General features: G+C 38.6%; 1 protein-coding gene across 11 annotated transcripts in view; it reads left to right on the top strand.

The window, feature by feature from the left end:
- NCKAP5 (NCK associated protein 5) overlaps window positions 1-18,206 on the top strand; it is a 1,051,318-nt gene that overhangs the window by 459,275 nt on the left and 573,837 nt on the right. Inside the window, exon 1 of one of the 11 annotated variants that reach the window (XM_068545251.1) lies at window positions 6,011-6,085. The exons of the other annotated variants lie outside the window; for them this stretch is intronic. The gene's annotated coding sequence lies outside the window, so the exon portion shown is untranslated. Of the gene's footprint in view, window positions 1-6,010; window positions 6,086-18,206 lie in introns of those variants that run through there. 11 annotated transcript variants of the gene reach the window in all.

Genomic DNA, 18,206 nt, shown 5'->3' on the forward strand with positions numbered 1-18,206 from the left:
CTCAATATTCTGGGATAACCTATACGAGAAAAGAATCTGAAAAAGAATGAATACGTGTACATATATAGCTGAATCACTTTGCTGTACACCTGAAACTAACACAACATTGCAAATCAAGTGTATAATCCAATAAAATTTTAAAAATGCAAACAAACATTACGTTAAATGGTGCATGTGATATAACTGGTTGGACTGCAAGATCTCAGCATTTGCTAGGTAGATCAGATGGGAAGAATTGGGTGTAAAATGCTTGAATTCCAGCCTCATTTGATGGTATTGAAAGGAGGCCTGGGAAATAGGACATTCAGGGAGAAGTAAATAACCCTAAGCTTTAAGCAGAAACTGGGGAAGGTCTGAATGTCATCTTACTCTAGACTTTTACTCTAGACCCTTATTCTAGACTCTACACTGGCTGTTCATTCATCTACTATGTATCTGTTCAGCATTCAGCATTCTTTGGCACACATTCAAGCCTTTCCTTGTTCAAATGCATTCTACAGAGCTCTACTTCTAGGGGCATGTTTTCCAAGTTTTTCTGCCTGCAAACCACAGTAAGAAATACACTTTATATTTCAACTCAGTGCACATATACATGTGAATTTATACACACGCAGGACACATACACACACAGGATGAAAACAAGTTTCTTAAAACAATGCTATAGCACCAAATGAAAGGAAGGCAAGCTTGATGAGTTGGCCATTGCATACATTCCTCATATTACCTCCACCGTGTATCCGTCACTGATCCTGGATCAGTTGCGGTATGTATGTACCTTCTTGCTAAGGGTCTGTGTAATGCATTGTGTGTTTTCTAGTCTACCCTCTTCTTAAGGAATATTGGTTTTAGCAAAATGGCTATGGAAAATCGGTTGCAGTAAAATGATTTTAATCTTCAACTAATGTATCACTTCCGAGTTTGAAAAAGTTTCCAGAAAGTGGCAATAAGTGTGGTTGAATGAATAAATCTTTTTTCACAAGCTTTTTTCATGCCATTATTCTAAGGGTGGACAATGATTTTTTTTTTTTCCCATTAGAATAGAGCTTGGTATTCAGAGTTTCCTTCCTCAGCGGCTCCTCTTCACAGACCTCACTGTGGAAGTTTAGTCTATTTACAATCACCACTCAGCTGCCCCCGCATCCTCCCTCCCTAGAATCGTTCTTATCACTCTCTCCTCAGACTACAGATTCAGTGTTGCACTCGCCTCTGCTTCAGGTCCACATCCACCTCTTTCATGAGGCATTACTAGATAAATTCAGTCCTCAACCATCATTCTTTCTCAATCCCTACAGCACAGCTGTGGGAAGGTATGGTAGCTGTTGGTGCCAGCATTATAATCGTCTAGTGTTCGCTATCACTCTCTCCTCTTTCCCTTTGATAAAATTAAATCATTAAGTTACGAGAGTTCCATATTCTCTACATCTTTGCCCACAGACACTTGGTGTTTCCTTTTTTTTTTTAAACTTAACCACTCTGGTGGGTAGTAGCAGTATTGTGGTTTTGTTTGCATTTCTCTGATGACTGATGAAACTGATATTCATATGTTTATTTACCATTTCAATATCTTCTTTTGTGATATGGTCTGTTCAAGTCATTTGCCCATTTTTCCAATGGGTTATATCTCTTTTTTCTTATTAATTTGTAGTAGTTTTTTATATATTACAGATTCAAGTCTTTAATTGGATATAGGTATTGCAAATATGCTTTCCTACCCTGAGGCTTACCTCTTCATTTTCTTGAATGTGTCTTTTGAGGAGGAGAAGGTCTTAGTATTAATAAAGCTGATTTGTCAGTTTTTCCCCTTTATGCTTTGTACCTGCTGAGTCCTCTTTAAGAAACCTTTGCCTATTCCAAACTCATGAAAATATATGTTCTTATGATTTTTTAAGTAGATACTTTGTTGTCTTATCTTTTATATTTATATTTGTAGTCGCTCAGAAATTGATTGATCCTTATGATTTAAGGATCAAGAGTCATTTCTTCCCCCAGTGGATACCCAACTGACTCCAAATCACGCAGTGAAAAGACCACTCTTTCCCAAATACTTTATCTTGTTATCTTTGTCATATGTCAAATGACTCTCTATATATGAGTCTGTTTCTGACTCCGTTTTGTTCCATAGGTCTCTTTGTTTATTTTTTCTTTAGACACGCTGTCTCAATTCTCTAACTTTATAGTAGTTCTTAACACAGCATAAAAGTTCTCTAGCTTTGTTGTTCTTTAAGATTGTCTTGGGTATTTTTTAAGTGTCATGCTAACCAGGCACAGTATAGCATTCTACAAATGGGCTATGAATAAATTTTATGAGAGTGAACGAGAAAGATGAGACTGACAAAATCAATGCGAGACATTCATTCACGTTTTAAGATAGTAGGTACTCGATGTTGATTTTGCAAATTTCACAGTTGGGGTTGTTGATGAGAGAAGGTTGTATACAGGGAAATAGATACTGAGGGGATTTGACCGAGGAAAATAAGAGACAATAAAGATGAATTAAAGTGGTATTTAGAGTAGGAAAGTGAGTACAAAGAACATCTGTCTTTATCAAATTAGGTACCAAAAATTTTTTTAAGTATAATTAAGATATAAAATGGTAATGGTAAACCTCAAAAAATTAGAGTGACTACATCTAGAAAGAAATTTCTGAAGAGAGTTCCATTTTGAAAGGATTATGATTAAAATCCACGTAGGAAAAAAGTCAGACCATAGACTTGCTTTGTTTTTTGTCTTGTCTACCATTTTCCTATTGAGGGAGCCACAAATGAAAAATCTTAAGTAGAAGGAAACTCTTAACCCTGAATTGCCACTCCCAGCCTGGGGTGTAGGTACAGCCTCAGAAAAAACTCATGCACTGATGACATTACAAGTGATGGGACCTTACATGCTTTCTTACCTCGGAGAAGAGGAGAAATAGAGAAATGTAAAGAAGCAAACATTGCATTTCTTGGGGCATATGTTAAACAGATGTTTATCCTCGTTGTTTGGGCATTAGGACTCCTTGCTGCCTTATTTAGAAACGCCTGCCTTCATGGGTTTTCTAATTTAAATCCATGACATTGATCAAATATGATAGCTTCAGCTTGCAAATACCTAGAGCTGGAGAGGGCTTAGATAAGTTGAACGTGTTGAAAAATGAAGCCCCCAGCCATGGAATCCGCGAGGGTGAGAAATAGTTTTATTTTATGTGGTTTGCAGGGAAGGGGACCCATTGGCCTTTAAAAGATTGTTTCCATAGTTACTGGGCTGAATCAAAAGAAAATGCTGTCACAGCATTTTCCCCCTTGCTACCTTACTGCTCTATGGTAGCTACCAAGACAAGTCTTTTTCAGGAACCTAGTTATTCCATAGATGAAATGCTGCGAAATGCTTCAATCTAGGGTCTGTTGGAAGCATACTTGCTTTGTTGTGAGAATCCCATCACCTATCCCAGATTTGATGAGAGCTGCCTTTCTGTTCAAAAGTCTTGTAGAAAGGTTCTCTCCAGGTACAACTTCGTTGAGCAGCTCCCTACCAATTGAAATTCTATTTCATGATTTTAAAAATGGGGGCTACACTTAACTTATAGAAGAATCCAGCCTTTTTACTGCTCTTAACCTTTTTTTGTTTAAAGATGGGTACAGAGAATGATTTCTCAAAGGACCCTAAAAATGATTGCTTTTGATGTTCATTATAATAAGGTCAGCCAAAAACAACAGACACTTAAAATCCAAAAGTAACAGTATTAGGACGAAATTTTCTTTTTTTCTTTTGGACACAAGCTATACATTGAGATATATCATGTTGTGCTAGTTTTATACTCATCTACCATTTGTGCCAGTGAGGCCCTGATCTTTTGTATAAAGTACTCCATAGTAGGGGCCTTTTAGTAAAACACCTTCCCAATAGTGATGTGTAATAGGTGAGAGGAGGAGGAAGAATAGACGTTCACTTTTGTTTTAATGTTTATATGTCTCTCAGTTGAGGATTGTGCCACAGTTGAGTACCTCTATTGTTTTTTCAAGAATGTTTGTCCAATCATTTACATTTCTTTTAAGGCTGATAGATCCAAGCTGACTTCTAAGAAGGGTCTGGCTGATACTGCATGCGGTAGCTGTATTCTTTTAGGGGTTTACCAAAGTCTGCATTGACACAGTTAATGGTGGCATTTCCATTAGCCACTCACTCAGCCACTTTTAGTAAAGCCACAGTCCTATTAAGAAGTGTGAGCTGGCTCTGCAAATACAGTTTCCAGGCAAATACCCTGCCCCCTCATTCTGACCAGGTGACTCCTTTGAAGGTCCCCTCTAGAAATCCTGGAGCCGCCACTCTTTGTCTCTGGATGTCCCCTCCATGCTAGAGCCAGTTTCTTGTTTTTAAAGCACATTCACTTTTTTAATGCAAAGCCGTCTCCCTTTCTTTGGAGTAGACTGTGATTCCAGGAATAAGTTGAAGTTAATTTTTCTGAATGCACTACCAGTTGTTTTCGTTGTTTAAAAAAAGAAAAGAAAAGAAAACAGGGTATTTACGTAGTCAGTGCTGACAGCATTGGTTATTTTCAGGAATTGGATGAGTAATTCCAAATAAAGATTGAGCTCTTTTGTCTTGATTGTGTTTATTTTTAATGCCCCAAATGTCCCTATAATCTGTATCACTCATCTCATCCTGAAATTCGGTTATCTAGGAGACAAGCCTGGGGAAGGCCAATTGGACGAAAACACATTCCTGGGATATCTGAAAGAAGGAGGGTTATTAGCCCCCTGCAGATATGGGGGAAGAACAGAGTGATATGGCAGGGTAGATAAAAGCAAGAGAAAAGAAAAAACTATTTACTCCTCAGAATGAGAGGAGAAAGGATCTCGATAGACAGCCATTGTCCCAGGATATGACTTGTTGCATCCATTGCTGAGTGCTGGATACATGCCTCAATTTATAAATACAAATTGTATTTTGCAAACACGATGTAAATAAATCTTCTTGGGAAGATCCAAAAGTCAGATATCAGGGCTAGAAATCACCAGTGATTTTGATAATGTTTCTAATGGTTTTGATAATGTTTGAGCTCCTCAGTGACGGTATGAAATGTTCATGTATATTTACATGGGACTTTTTATTTATGACTGCTGAGTAGCACTGCTGATTCTGAACTAAAACCCCAAAGAGGGAGGGGAAGGGAGTTCTTTGACCTCTGAAAGCAAACAATTTCTGGAATGAAATTCCAGAAAATATCAATAGTTGTTTATAAGCACAGCGTGGGAACGTTGCACCAGAGGAAAGCCTGCGAGCTTCACTAAGACCTTTAACTTGCTCTCAAAGAGCCAGTTTTCTTTGCCTGTTAGTCCCAGACAGGAAACAGAAAGTGAAGCCCATGTTGAGGATTGCATTCTAGAATAAGAAAATGGCAAAGGAAGGAAGCTTAGAAACTCATGATTATTTCTAGATACACCAAAATGTTAGCAGCTGATAATGTTGGGAGAGTGGATGCAAGGGATCAACGTGTAGTCAAATGCTTTTATTTGAAATAAGATTAATCTTCTATCCTGAATGAAAATAGAGGCAAACAGCAGCCATCCAGTGCGTGCTTTGTAAATCACATTATTAGGGCTTGCTTAAAGCATTCACCTAGTATTCTATATGGAGGTGGTTGGCGGGGCCGCCATATGCCAGCTTGGGCCTGAGCCAGGGAAGCACACAGGACGGCTTTTGCATTCCACTCCTGCCTGGCAAAAAGCACTTTTTGTGCGTGGCGTAAGTGGCCAAGTTATTTATACACAATGGGAAGCTGAAATTTCATTTCCACGTGAAATTAGTGAATAATGGCTTTCGAGACTCACTGAATAAGCATGTCCAAGACACAGTCAGCATTTTAAGTCTGTATACAGGACGCCAGCCATCTGGATGAAAAATAAATCAGTTATGCAGTTACATCAGGGGGCTCAGAGGGGAAGCCTGGGGAAGGCAAAAATGTATGGGTGCTGTACCAAAGCTTTTGCTTTTCACCAGGGCTTTGGTGTGATCAAGGTTTGTCACTTCTGTGATTCCGTGGCACTTTTCTACTGGCCTGATGTACCAAGCCACAAACGCTCATGCCTTGATGTGCAGTTGTAAGGTATTGTCTACCGTGTATCTGTTTGATGTTTTTATCTAACTATTTTATTACTTTTTTAAATCTTTTCAAAATATACTTACACATTAATTTTGGATTTTAGGTTCCAAGAGAGTAGATATTCTATCTGCATGGCTAAGTTCCTAACTGTAGAATATACAATTGTAGAGTTCATACTTTCCCATGATGATGAAATTCATATTTTTTCCAAATGGTAATGATAAGGTCTCCTTTTCTGCTAAGTTAAAGATTGGTTGTTAAAAATAAGATTTGAAATAAAAGTCTGATTTCATTTTTGGTAGAGTGTGATTTGAAAAAATGAGACCAGGGTTATTTATTTTGAGATAGTAAGATCTTGGTCATTTGTCTGTGGATAATAATTCAAGCTAAAGCATGGAAACTAAAATGAGAGAAGCAGATGGAACATCCCCTAGGTGAGTATGAACATTTGTTCTAAAAAATGGAACAAGTGCCAGCAAGGTGTATAATTATTTTCTTTCAATTACACCTGCTTTTGATTTTTAAAAAATGTTGGCAAAGCAGTGTTTCAGCTTTATTTACCTTGCTTTGGTTTCCTTCAAAAATGCTTTGGAATTTAGCACATGAACAGGATATAAATGAAAAGTAGTGGTATTTGAAGGAAGTCAGTTAATGAGCTATAAAATAATTCCTTGGTTTAAGAACTTTGCGGGGGGGGGGGGGTAGGAAAAATCAGAATCTAGCTGGTACAATCAGATACTCCGATTTTCCTATAGTCTGGTTCTATAATAGAGAAGATTAAGAGTTTACAGAAAAGCAATGAAGTATCAATAAGGTTTCTTTAATTTGCTAGAATTCCAGGGTATGGTATTTCACAGTATATATTCTTCAAAATATACATCAAGAACAGAACTGTTTGTTTCATGCTCCTATAATTTTGATTCACATGCTGCTCTAAATAAATGGGCCATCAGCTGGAGTTTCACTGTCCTTTGCAATTTGAGCTATGCACTGAAAATGTATTAGTTATAATGGGATTTGGCTTGTAACTTTATAGTGTGAGCTATACACATTAATTAATTCTGAGGCAGCTGCTCAACACAAATTCTTTCTGGTAAACATAATAAGTGAACATATTTTGGAAGATGCCAGCACATGATGTATTAAATGCATTCTGATAAGGGCATTTGGCTGATTTGATTGGCAGGAATAAAAAATTCATATTTATGGGAATCCAGCATGATTAACTATAAAATGGTATTTTAAAACTAGTCTTTTACATTATGGAATCTATGTATGATCTAAGGACCTAATAAAGGAATTGGGGTTGTTTATTAACCTGAAATAGGAGATATATTACAGGGTACCACGTAGACCGATAAGAGATGGAAGGGGACTTACTGACCCTCTTTTATCCATTCCTCTTGCTTTGTGATGAGAAAACTGAGACCAGAGAGGTTGGGATTTATCTGGAACCATATGAATGGTAGGAGAATGGAAGCAAGAACTCAGCCTTTTGACACTTTGAATGCTCTCTCATGAATCATGAATTCATGGAACCCTGTCTAGATAAGAATGAGATAAAGTGAGAAGTTACTGCAAATCCAATTCACTTGGAAATAAGAAAGAATGTTTTGTTTTGGAGGATACTCATTTGGGGCTGCCTAGAAAAGCTTTGGAGTCTTTTCTGGACGTCATTTAAGGAAAGGCTAGAGAAGTATAAGTACTAGATGGTAGAGGTATTAACTTAATAGAGGGACAAGAAGAGTTCTTCAGCTGCCTTCTCAGAGCTGTGATTTCCACATCGCTTCCTGTGGTCTAGCTTTTCCATCCAGTGGGATGGTTCCTATGAAATTATGCGTTAAATTCACCCTCCTTGAGACCCATGCTGACAACATGTTTCAGTGTTCCTCTGGGATGCTGGGACATCCAGACCTGCTTCTACGTTTGTTTCCTGAGTCTTAAGAAAAGGTATACTCTGAATCATGATCTTGTTTTGTTTTGTTTTTGAGATTTTCATTTTTTTAAATTTTTATTGGAGTATAGTTGATTTACAATGTTGTGTTAGTTTCTACTGTACAGCAAAGTGAATCAGTTATACGTATGAATCATGATCTTGTAATACAGTGCTGGAGAAATCATTTAGGTCAGAGCTTTTGAGATCTGCCTTCTCTTTGTTATACTCAGTATTTTATCCCTGTTTGTTTGACTTTGGATTTGGAATTATGGCCCCGCAGTCTGCACACATTTAGAAGAGTTAAGAAGGTGAATCAATTTCTCTCATGGATGGCACATGCCCACTTGGGCGTTTGCCCCTCAGAACAGTGTTGACCGCAGTCTTCTCAAATAAATGTGGTTCTCTCTGTTGACTCATTTGGCCGTGTCCCCATGCAAAGAGGGAAAGACAGATGAACCCAGAGTAGAAGAGAGCTAGCAAAGTTGTTTTGGAAACATGTTGGATTTTAAGTTGTGAGCACATGTATCTCATTGTTTATGAAAAAGTGAGGCACTCCCAACTCTGTGTCATAGAGAGGGTAGGCTTGGCTGTGTAACAGATAAACTCTCAAATTGTCGTGACTTAGCTAATAAATAGATTTCTTACGTATATCATAGCACTGAGTGTTCAGTTTTAGTCGGGAGCTTTCCTCCATGCAGTTATTCAAGGACCCAAGCTGATGGAGCTCTACTGAATTCGAACTGTAGTCTGCAAGGTTGCTGTAGTGTTCCTCTCCATCCCAGTAAGCCAGGAGAGGGAAACTGCATGGGACCATCTGTAGAAGGTTATTATGGGTCAGACCCATGAGTAGCACAGATCACTGCACTCAGACTTCATTGGCTGGAATGCTAACTGCAAGGGAGATAGGAAAATGTAGTTTCACTCTGAGCCTAGAAGAAGAGGAAATGGATTTGGATAGTTTGCAATCATGCACGTACACACGTGCGCACGTGTGTGTATATGTTATGTATTATATGTGTGTGTATCTATATCTCTATATGGGTATATAAGTACATATAGATATAAATATATAGATATCCACACATAAATAAATAGCTTTGTTTTAAATCTACTCTGGGAATGAATGTGTGTTTTGAAAGTTATATCACTGTAGTTTATGCAGTTTATATTTGAATTATTGAACCTCTTTGCTTTCTTTTTCTGCTGAGTAGTTGATTTCATGTTCACATTCTTTAGCCATGTGCCTTACGTCCAGAATCCTTACAGATGTCCGAGTTATGCCTTCTTTCCGATTCCCATCAGCATCTCCCTAACAGGATGGCACCTTTACCGGAGGGCACTATGGAAAGAAGTCTGATGAGCAATGGAGATCAAAATCCCTTTAAATACAGCTTGGTTGGTCAGAGTGGGCAGAGATGCTTCACGCTTAGCAGCGAGGCCCCCTCAGCCCTGGGCTCTTGGCTCTCCACAGACGTTTAGTGTGCGGGGGCCTCCTTGGCCACGGCCTCCCTGGGGGATTGAGTTCTTTCAACTGATCCTATTTCTCTCTAGCAGCCTCAAACAGATGAAGTATCCATATTCAGAACCTAAGTCTGGGAAAGGACATCCATCACATTCCTGTTGTATTAAAAGCAGAGGGAGATGAGAAAGGGATAAAATAGGTCCTAATAAAATTAAGCTGTGTCACTTTGCAGAGGGAAACTAAGGTAAGCCACCTTTCCATCACTTGACCAAGCCAGCTGACTTCAGGATAATGGAAATCATGTTCTCTCTCATGAGAGCACGTAAGTTTTCAGTGGCAGGAGCGGGGGCTATCTCCTTCCAGTAACTCTCCCAGCTAGAAACACCACAGGCGGGATCCTGTACCTCCACCTGGCTTACCATGTTACTTTCAGCTAATTGTAGTTTGAACAGCAGAAGTGACTTGACAGTGAAGGCGAGAGGTGCTGGTCCAAACTAGTCTGAGTTAGAGAGGTTTCCCTCCCACCCATATGGAATTAGAATTGCATTATTTTTCAAGTATTCATATGAACTAGAGCTGAGCTGATGGATACCACGGCCCTGGGACAAACTGTACTTTAATGTGGCTATGAGACCCCTTTTCAAGGGTTATTTTTCAAAGCCTCAGCCTCAGCTCAGTAACGTTTTTCTTCCTTTGCAGTTCCGTCTTTCATTGTATTTATCACCTTGTGACGCATGGTTGACAGGTCTGCTCACCTGCTAGATTGTGAGCTTCAGAAAGGCCATTCTGTGTCTCGTTCTCTTGGGAATCTCTGATGGCTGGCCCAGAGGGGAACTTAATAAATATGTGTGGAATTAATGAATCTTGAATGAATAAGTAAATAAGTTTTATGTGAATAGATGCTTTCAAAATCTTGAAAGGCTTTTAAAAAATTCTTAGTACAGTGTTCTAGAACTTCAGTCTCCTTTAATATCATTTATTATTCTTTTATCTCTCGAATATTATAGAACAAAGAACCTGCCTAGGCTCTTGATTCTGAGTTAGTGAAATCTGAATTAAAGTGGTCTTATCTGTACCAAGAAAGAGTTAGTTTGTTACACTTTTACACAGGATCTCTGCTTAGGAGTATGTTAATTTGTTTGTCATAAATAATCAAGGCAGAGTTTTTTAAGCAAGGCTGTGTTGTTTCCTAAAGTAAATGATTTAGATTCATCAAATAGGAGCATTCTTTGTTGGTGAGTTTCTGCTTTTATGTGTGCTTTATGTTGCAATCCTGGTTTGTTAATATCAGGACAACTTGGTAACTGCAACCTGTGGAGGTAATAGACTTGTCACTGACATGCTCAAGTCTGAATTGCCATTTTAATTGGATTTGTTTGAAGGGTTTATGCATAAAAGGCTGTGATTTTCTAATTAGCAAGTTGATAGCCTATTTCTGACAATATTCACCTGACCTGGAACTCAGATGCCTTTTGATTGATTATAAATAATCTTAATATTTCCCACTTCTACTAGTATATTGACTTCAGCAATACATTTACAATTTACACGCAATTTCGTGTTTTCATATGCTCTTCTATGAAATACGGTGAATCTGCAGTAGATGTTTTAAATTGTGTAGTTTGCAGACACCTGACAGGACACTGGTTTTGCCTTTAGGTAGGTCAGATTCCGTAAGTGCCCACTTGTGCTGGTCACGTCACCAGCATTTTCCAAACCTACGTTTTCTCAGAGCTAAAAACCACTGGTGGAGTAAATACAGTCACTTCTCATAATTCATGACAGTGGTGTTCTAGAAAGTTGCTGCAAACATTGACTTAGTGAATAGTGCACCATCACTCCTAAGGGAAATACAGAGTTAGGTTTCTGTGAGCCTCTGGTGATAACATCTTCATCATCCAATCCATATGTAATCTTCATGTGTGTTCTGTGTGCGTTTCTGTTTAAAGATACCTTATTTAATATACATTGTCAATTCATTAACATTGGACTCATGGCCAGTAGCGCTATAACTCATACCTGAATGAAGCTTATCTAACACATATATTTTATCTGTAAGGTACATCATAGCCTTTTTGTACTTAGGAACAAGGAATAGCATTTGAGCAGTATATTTGGGGGCCATCTTAAGCAGCAAAACACGGAAGGGCAAAAAGCATGGCACTAAATAGATTGTGGAAAGAATGCTTGTTTACAATATGACAGCTGCAGAGCGTCGCCCCGTTCGACCTCAGCTGGCAACGTGGGCATTGGTGACTCACATTTTTTGCTGCTCTGTTCGTGTCTGCAAGTGATCATGAAAACACCTCAAGTATTGAGTTTGGGATTGCAAGTACATTTTACTGAGTAGGCAAATTTGCAAATGTGTAATGTATAAATCATGAGGCATGACTACATTATCACCCAAGTTTAAAGATGAAGAATCTGAGATTCAGGTGTTAAGTAACTTCAGTTCAGTAAGCATCTGCCAAGACCTACTGGGTGTGGAGCACGATACTGAGGAAGACATGGTCCGTGATTCTAGACTTGGCCCCTAGTTGTCAACTGGCCTAACGACTTACGTCTATATTCATATTAGACTGAAGAATGCAGTGCTTATTCTGTCTGAATAATGTTTATTCCTTAGTTCTTGCTTTAACATTGGCCATTCTTCTAGAAAGCAAAGCCCTTCTTTAAAACTTTAGATAATTATCTAAAAAGGTAAATTTGATGTCAGGCTTTCTGTTGTCTCCCTCTGAAAATTAGAATGAATCTATAGAGTTTAGCCCGTGGCCAAAGGCTGAGAGTCAAAAGTGGAAGAGAAATCAGCAAAATCGCAAGCTCGTCTAGATTTTGTTCCTGACAGACTTTTCCAGATGTGAGCAGTGTGTCAAGGAATTCACAATGGTCAGCACTGGAATTAATGTTCCTAAAGCTGGCTTATCCCTCATGGAGTATCAGTGCCGTAGAGATTTAGACTTGCCATTTTTCAAAACAGACCTCTCAGGGTCCAGAAAACTAAGAGTCCCATAGTTCGAACAGAAGAGTAAACTAATACATTTTCTTTAATGACTATAAGTTTTATGGAAAAGTAAACTTAAAAGCATCTGGTTGTGTGTTCAGATTATCCTTGTTGCTGATTTGACCCATTCACAGTAGATGCCTTGAAATTCTGCCCTGTACTTCAGCTGATCTAAGGGTATTATCACATTGCCATCATCCCTTGTAGAAACTGGAATTCTGTCTTTGAACCTTAAGCTCTCAGCTGACCACCAGCCTTGAAATCCCCTTCGTAGAACCCGGCCTTTCAGGAACATTCTAGACTTTTCCAAATCTGGACCTTCACCCATACCCTGTCAGACTGTGCTTCTCTGAACTGCGTGCCTGAATTTCCTATTTTGAACTCTTAGGAGTGCCCCTAAGAGTAGGGGCAGGGGTTGCTCAAAGGTCCTAGCCTTGCTGTCTGGCCCTTCTGGCTACAGACCCTGCTGGGAAATTATTGCTAGAATCATCCTTGGTTTGATCATGTTTCAAAAGCAGAGTAAAATTCCATTCATAACCAACAACGAATTAGGTTCCACAGGAATCTCCTCTGGAGGTATGTGGTTCGAAGGAGTTTAGTGCAATGGTTTAAAATTCAAATGGCTGTTCATTTGGAAGGTCTTATTACTCATCTGTAAAAAGGATAGATTTGCTAGGATTCAATAAGATAATATAGGTAGGAGCATATAAGACAGTGGCTGCTACATTTTAATGGCTGAATAAGTGCTACCTAATTGAATTATGGATTTTTTTTACTCTTCGCCAACTCTAGCAAATTATCTGCATAGTCTTTGAAATACCCGATCAGATTGTAGTTCATATGTAAAATGGTTGGTATTAAATGTAGTTAGGTGTACATATCATGTCTGTAAAGTTATGGAATAGGAAACCTCCATATTCAATAGATTGTTTATAAACTTGGACTTCTGAAAATATGCACTCCATTCAGATTTTTTAATTTCAATATAATATAAATGTACTTTGCAGCAAAATTATATTAATATGGGATGCTGGCCAGAATATGAAAATAACTTCACTTACAGAGTTGAACATTCTATTTATAATTGCAAGAAATGAACATTGGTAAAATCCGGGACCAAAGTAGTATTTTACAAGTTCTAGCTTTTGGAGGGCGGGGGCCATTGTGTCTGTGTGTACTTTTCAAAACCCTGTGTCTTCCATATTGACTTAAATGTAATAGGTCAATGAATATAATGTTGAATAAAGACTTACAAGTTGTATTGTCACCCTTTCCTCTGTTTCTCTCTAAACTTTCTTCTTTTCTTAAAGATTTTCCTCCCCCCCGACTGTATACTGGCATTGGCTGATTTTGACAGCACTGCAGGTTTTCCCAGTGAGTAGCAGTTATCCATTCTTGGGTTCACATAACAGAAAAGCTGGTTTGTTGAATAGATTCAGTGTGGTTCCTTCTGCAAGTGCTTATCTTGTTCACTGGTTGCTTTGTAATTGTTATTACTTTGAAAAAGCATTTCTTTTTCATCTGGACACTCAGATTATATAGAAGGAGACTTTTTCCTATTGAGGTATATTCTTATCAGGATGTTTTTCTTCTATTTTATAAATAATAGTATTATTAGACATAGGATGAAACTCTCTTGTAGTTAGTGCCAAAGGAAACAATACAATAGGGCATGTGCAGTAGGGGGTGAGCCAGATAATGCAGCTATCTTGTTTTCCTTGCTTCCCTTTAATCAATGCAGTATTCTCTTAAAACATTCTTATCCATCTTTTGTGGGCACTGTTTTGTGAATTTCCTTCCTTTCTTCCTTTTCTTTTGTGACAATGTTTCTGTTTCTTTAATTTATCAAGGTGTCACATACAACAGACTTACTGTATTATACTAAAGACATTCTCCATTTGCAAGAGAGTCTGTCTGTTGCTAGGTTTGCTTTTCTTTTGGACTAACTCGGACATTGCTAGTTATTTCTGCCTTTGATCTTAAGAATGTATTACAGCTCCGGACTTTGTCTCTCAGTAATTTTTTTCAAAAAAATGGATTGAGCCCTTCCCCAAAGCAGATATTTTGTCCTTCTTTAATGGAATTCCCGTCTATGACAATCTGTTTTTATTGTGACTTTCGACTACTGAGCCTTTCTTGGATGTGGGTGCCTACAGAATCCTTTTCTCTTTGTTTTGTTTTCACTTATATCTTTTAGATGTGAGAATGTAGCCAAGGAGCAAAGAAAACAACAAAGTGTTTGTGATCAAGAATGTTTTTAGCCACAAATCTCAGGTTTACCATTATCCACTAAAAAAGTACATTCTTTCTTTACCTATTTAGTTGTAGAGGAGATGATTTCACAGAAGCCACATAAAACTTGAGTGAATGTCTTTTTAGGGCTTGGGAAAGTGGCTAGAGTCAAAGCAAGGAAGTAAACCCCTTAGTAATTTACACATTCTATTTGTTTTCATGTAAAATATATTAATCTCCAGTACATTTCTTTTGGAGAAGCAAATTTTGAAATCATTAAAATGATGAATGCTAGAAATAACTTTCGCTTTTATTTGCTACCAAGACGGTCAAAAGCAGCTCTAGCTACCTTTGGTGTATTTTATTTTCTGAAGATTGATCCTGTTTATTGCCTGTTGCAGTTTTTTGTTGGATATGATAGTCATTCTAATCACTATTATTTCAGAGAAAATAGCTGTTGAGTTACTTATCTAGCAAGTAACTGCCAAACAAAGCTCTTTGATGTAATAAATGACTTGATTTCTGTTTTATATCTTAATTTAGTTAAGCCCTGATACTGACTCTATCCTACCAACTTACTTCAGGTAGGAGCATAGTTAAATGGGGCTCTGTTCCTGTATCTTTCTTAGTAAGCTCTTTGGCTTCTGTGAATGGGTCAGATTAAAACCCAGTAAGATGCTCAGTAACATGGGAGTGAAGGAATTTGTTAATTGGGTACCTAACACGTTTTTTAGTCTGTCCAGATGTATTGTTGTCACCAAGCGTTTGTCTTTGAAGCACTGTTAGCCCTAGAAAGAGCACAGTATCCATGATTCCCACGGATAATGACTCTGGTCTATCAGGTTTTGCTCTTCAACAGACTAATTTTTCTCGACAAGGTAGTCAGTCTCTTTGAGGCTCCATTTCCTCCCGTCAGAAACGAGGGTGGTGCTGTCAAAGATCTCTTTGGGCCACCACTTTAGTGGCCTGTGATTTCTAGGATGCATTAGAGGGAGCCTCACGGTAACTTCCTCTCGGGCATAAGAGGTCTCAGTATCTGCTTATCACAACCTCTGGAGTGGTCATCAGCGGCATCCCCTGAAAGCAAGTTGTGTGGAACATTAATTGTGAAACAAGAGCTTTTCCGCAGAATGTTGTACATTAGCAAACTAAAGCCAGTCAAAACTCATGGAACAAAGAAATTTGTCAAAGTTATCTAATCCTTCACCCTTAGAAACAAAGAAATAGCAGCTGCTATGATCTCACTCAAATTGTGTTCCATGGACGGGGAAACTGGTGCTCAACTCTATTTCCAAAAAGATAGTGGAGGGACATGGAGGAGAAATCTTCATGGCCAAAGTAACTGACTAGATTTTGCAGCAGGAAAACTGTCTGGAAACTTTGGGTCACTAATATTAACGCCCTGAATTGTCAATAAATGGATAAGATTACTGGAAGCAGTGAAGGGAAGGAGAAGTTTGCAAAAAGCCCAAAGGGCAACCAGTATAACAATAAGGACTGAGCTGAAAGAATCTGAGTGTCAGAAAAGCACTGGCTTTGATTAGTACTGGCAGTGTTTCCTCTAGCAATCTTTTCTCTCGTGTTCTTTTCATGTGAGTATCTGGCTCACTAATACCTATCTCCCACCATTTATAGATGAATATAATTAAAAGAATGAACACGTCCATTGAGCTTATCATGCGCCAGCCACTGTTCTACATGCTTTACAAACATAACTCGTCAATTCCTGCAACAACCCTAGAAGCAGGTAGGACATTGAGGCACAGAGAGCGTATGAGACAAGAGAGGCAGTATGTCATGTGACAAGCAGCCCCCGAATTATAGTGAGTTAAAAATGCAGTGATATATTTCTTACTCCATCAGAAGTCAGTGGTGGGTCTGCTGCTTGGCTCCAAGGTATCCTCACTCCAGGACCCAGGCCAGCCTCTTTCTCAAACGCTGCTGATCATAATGAGAAAGATAATATGGCAAATTTTGTCCTGGCTCTTCAAGTTTCTGCCCAAAAGTTACACATGTTCCTTTCACTCACATTTCATTGGTCAAAGCAAGTCTCACGCCAAGCCTGATATCAACGGGGTGGGGAAGTAAAATCCTCCCACAGACAGGGGTGATTTGTATTTGTAAATGATAGCACATTCGATCACAGAGATGCTAAGTAACTTCCCGTAGGTCGATGAGCTGGTCAGTGGATGAGCTGGGATTCTGAACTCATGCAGTCTGATCCCAGAGTCTGTTCTATTAACCACACCTCTGTTCTGCTTCTTCAGTTGCTTGAGTCTCAAAGGGAATGAAAATGGATTTTGAGAGCTTCTTATGAAATTCACACAGACCTTTTAGTGTCCATATTACTGAACAACAACGCACCATTAAGAAGTGTAACTTCAGCTAGAATTACATGGATAGCACAGCGTTAAGATGAGAATGGGGCTTTGGGACCAAGAGTGCCTGCCCCCAAATCCTGACATCATCAATCACTACCCCCAAGACCTTTGGGCAGATACATAATCTCTTGTGCCTTGTTTTCCTTATCTGTAAAATGGCGATAATAATAGTGCCCACCTTATGGTTAGGATGAAGATGAAATGAGTTAATAACTCACTGTAGTGTGCTGGGAATGTAATCACAATGTGAGTGTTAATTATTGCTATTATTACTCTTGTTATCCTCTCTCTTAAATGTAATCAAAATTTGTTCAAAAATGACTGTTTACTTCTTCAACCACCTTCTGCCTTGAAGGTGGTGGGTGCCTGCCATCCTTCAGAAAATGGCTTTTTTAAAATTTTGAACCACTCAGTCACTACTTGACTTTCCCCTCTCTTGGTTTAAGTTACAAAAGATGCCTTCATTTTTTAAAAATTTCCTCTCTCTCACTGTGATGATAAAACAGGCAATTTAAATGCTTAGGTTTAATTACCTATAAACTGAAAGTTTACAGTAACCTGTTTTGACAGAATTAATTTTGTTGCCTGGTCGTTGTGCTATTATTATTCTTCAGAAACATCTGCTGTTGTTTTCAGACGAGTTGTTTTCCTGTTTCCTAAAACACTTTTACTTCTGTTGAGAGTATCCTATGTGGTTGTATATCTGAGAATTTTTTTCCTTCCCATTAGGGTCTTACCCGGTGTCGCATCTATTAAATTATTTCACAGATTGGTTTCCATTCATTTCTCATCTCTTAGACATTAGGTTCTGTTTTCTCATCAGTGTCTTCTGTTTCCCTCTAAAGTTTCCCATTGTTGGCTTTTAAAAAGTGTTTCTAAGGCTTGATAATGGCTTATTGGGAGAGACCTGAGTTATGGGGAGTCTGGTCATGGATTCTGTCATTCTGTCTCTAGACAGACCAGTTCCAGGACCACAGGTGACCCCTCTAACTCCTTGTTACCTGCTAGTGACCAGTGCACAAGGGCAGCAGTAACTGCTGTAACAAGGGCAACAGTCAGAGAGTGAGTTAAGTGTATTTACAAACCAGAAGGTGGCAGCCAGAGTAAGTCTA

Source organism: Eschrichtius robustus, chromosome 5, assembly GCF_028021215.1.
Source record: "Eschrichtius robustus isolate mEscRob2 chromosome 5, mEscRob2.pri, whole genome shotgun sequence".
Lineage (NCBI taxonomy): Eukaryota > Metazoa > Chordata > Mammalia > Artiodactyla > Eschrichtiidae > Eschrichtius > Eschrichtius robustus.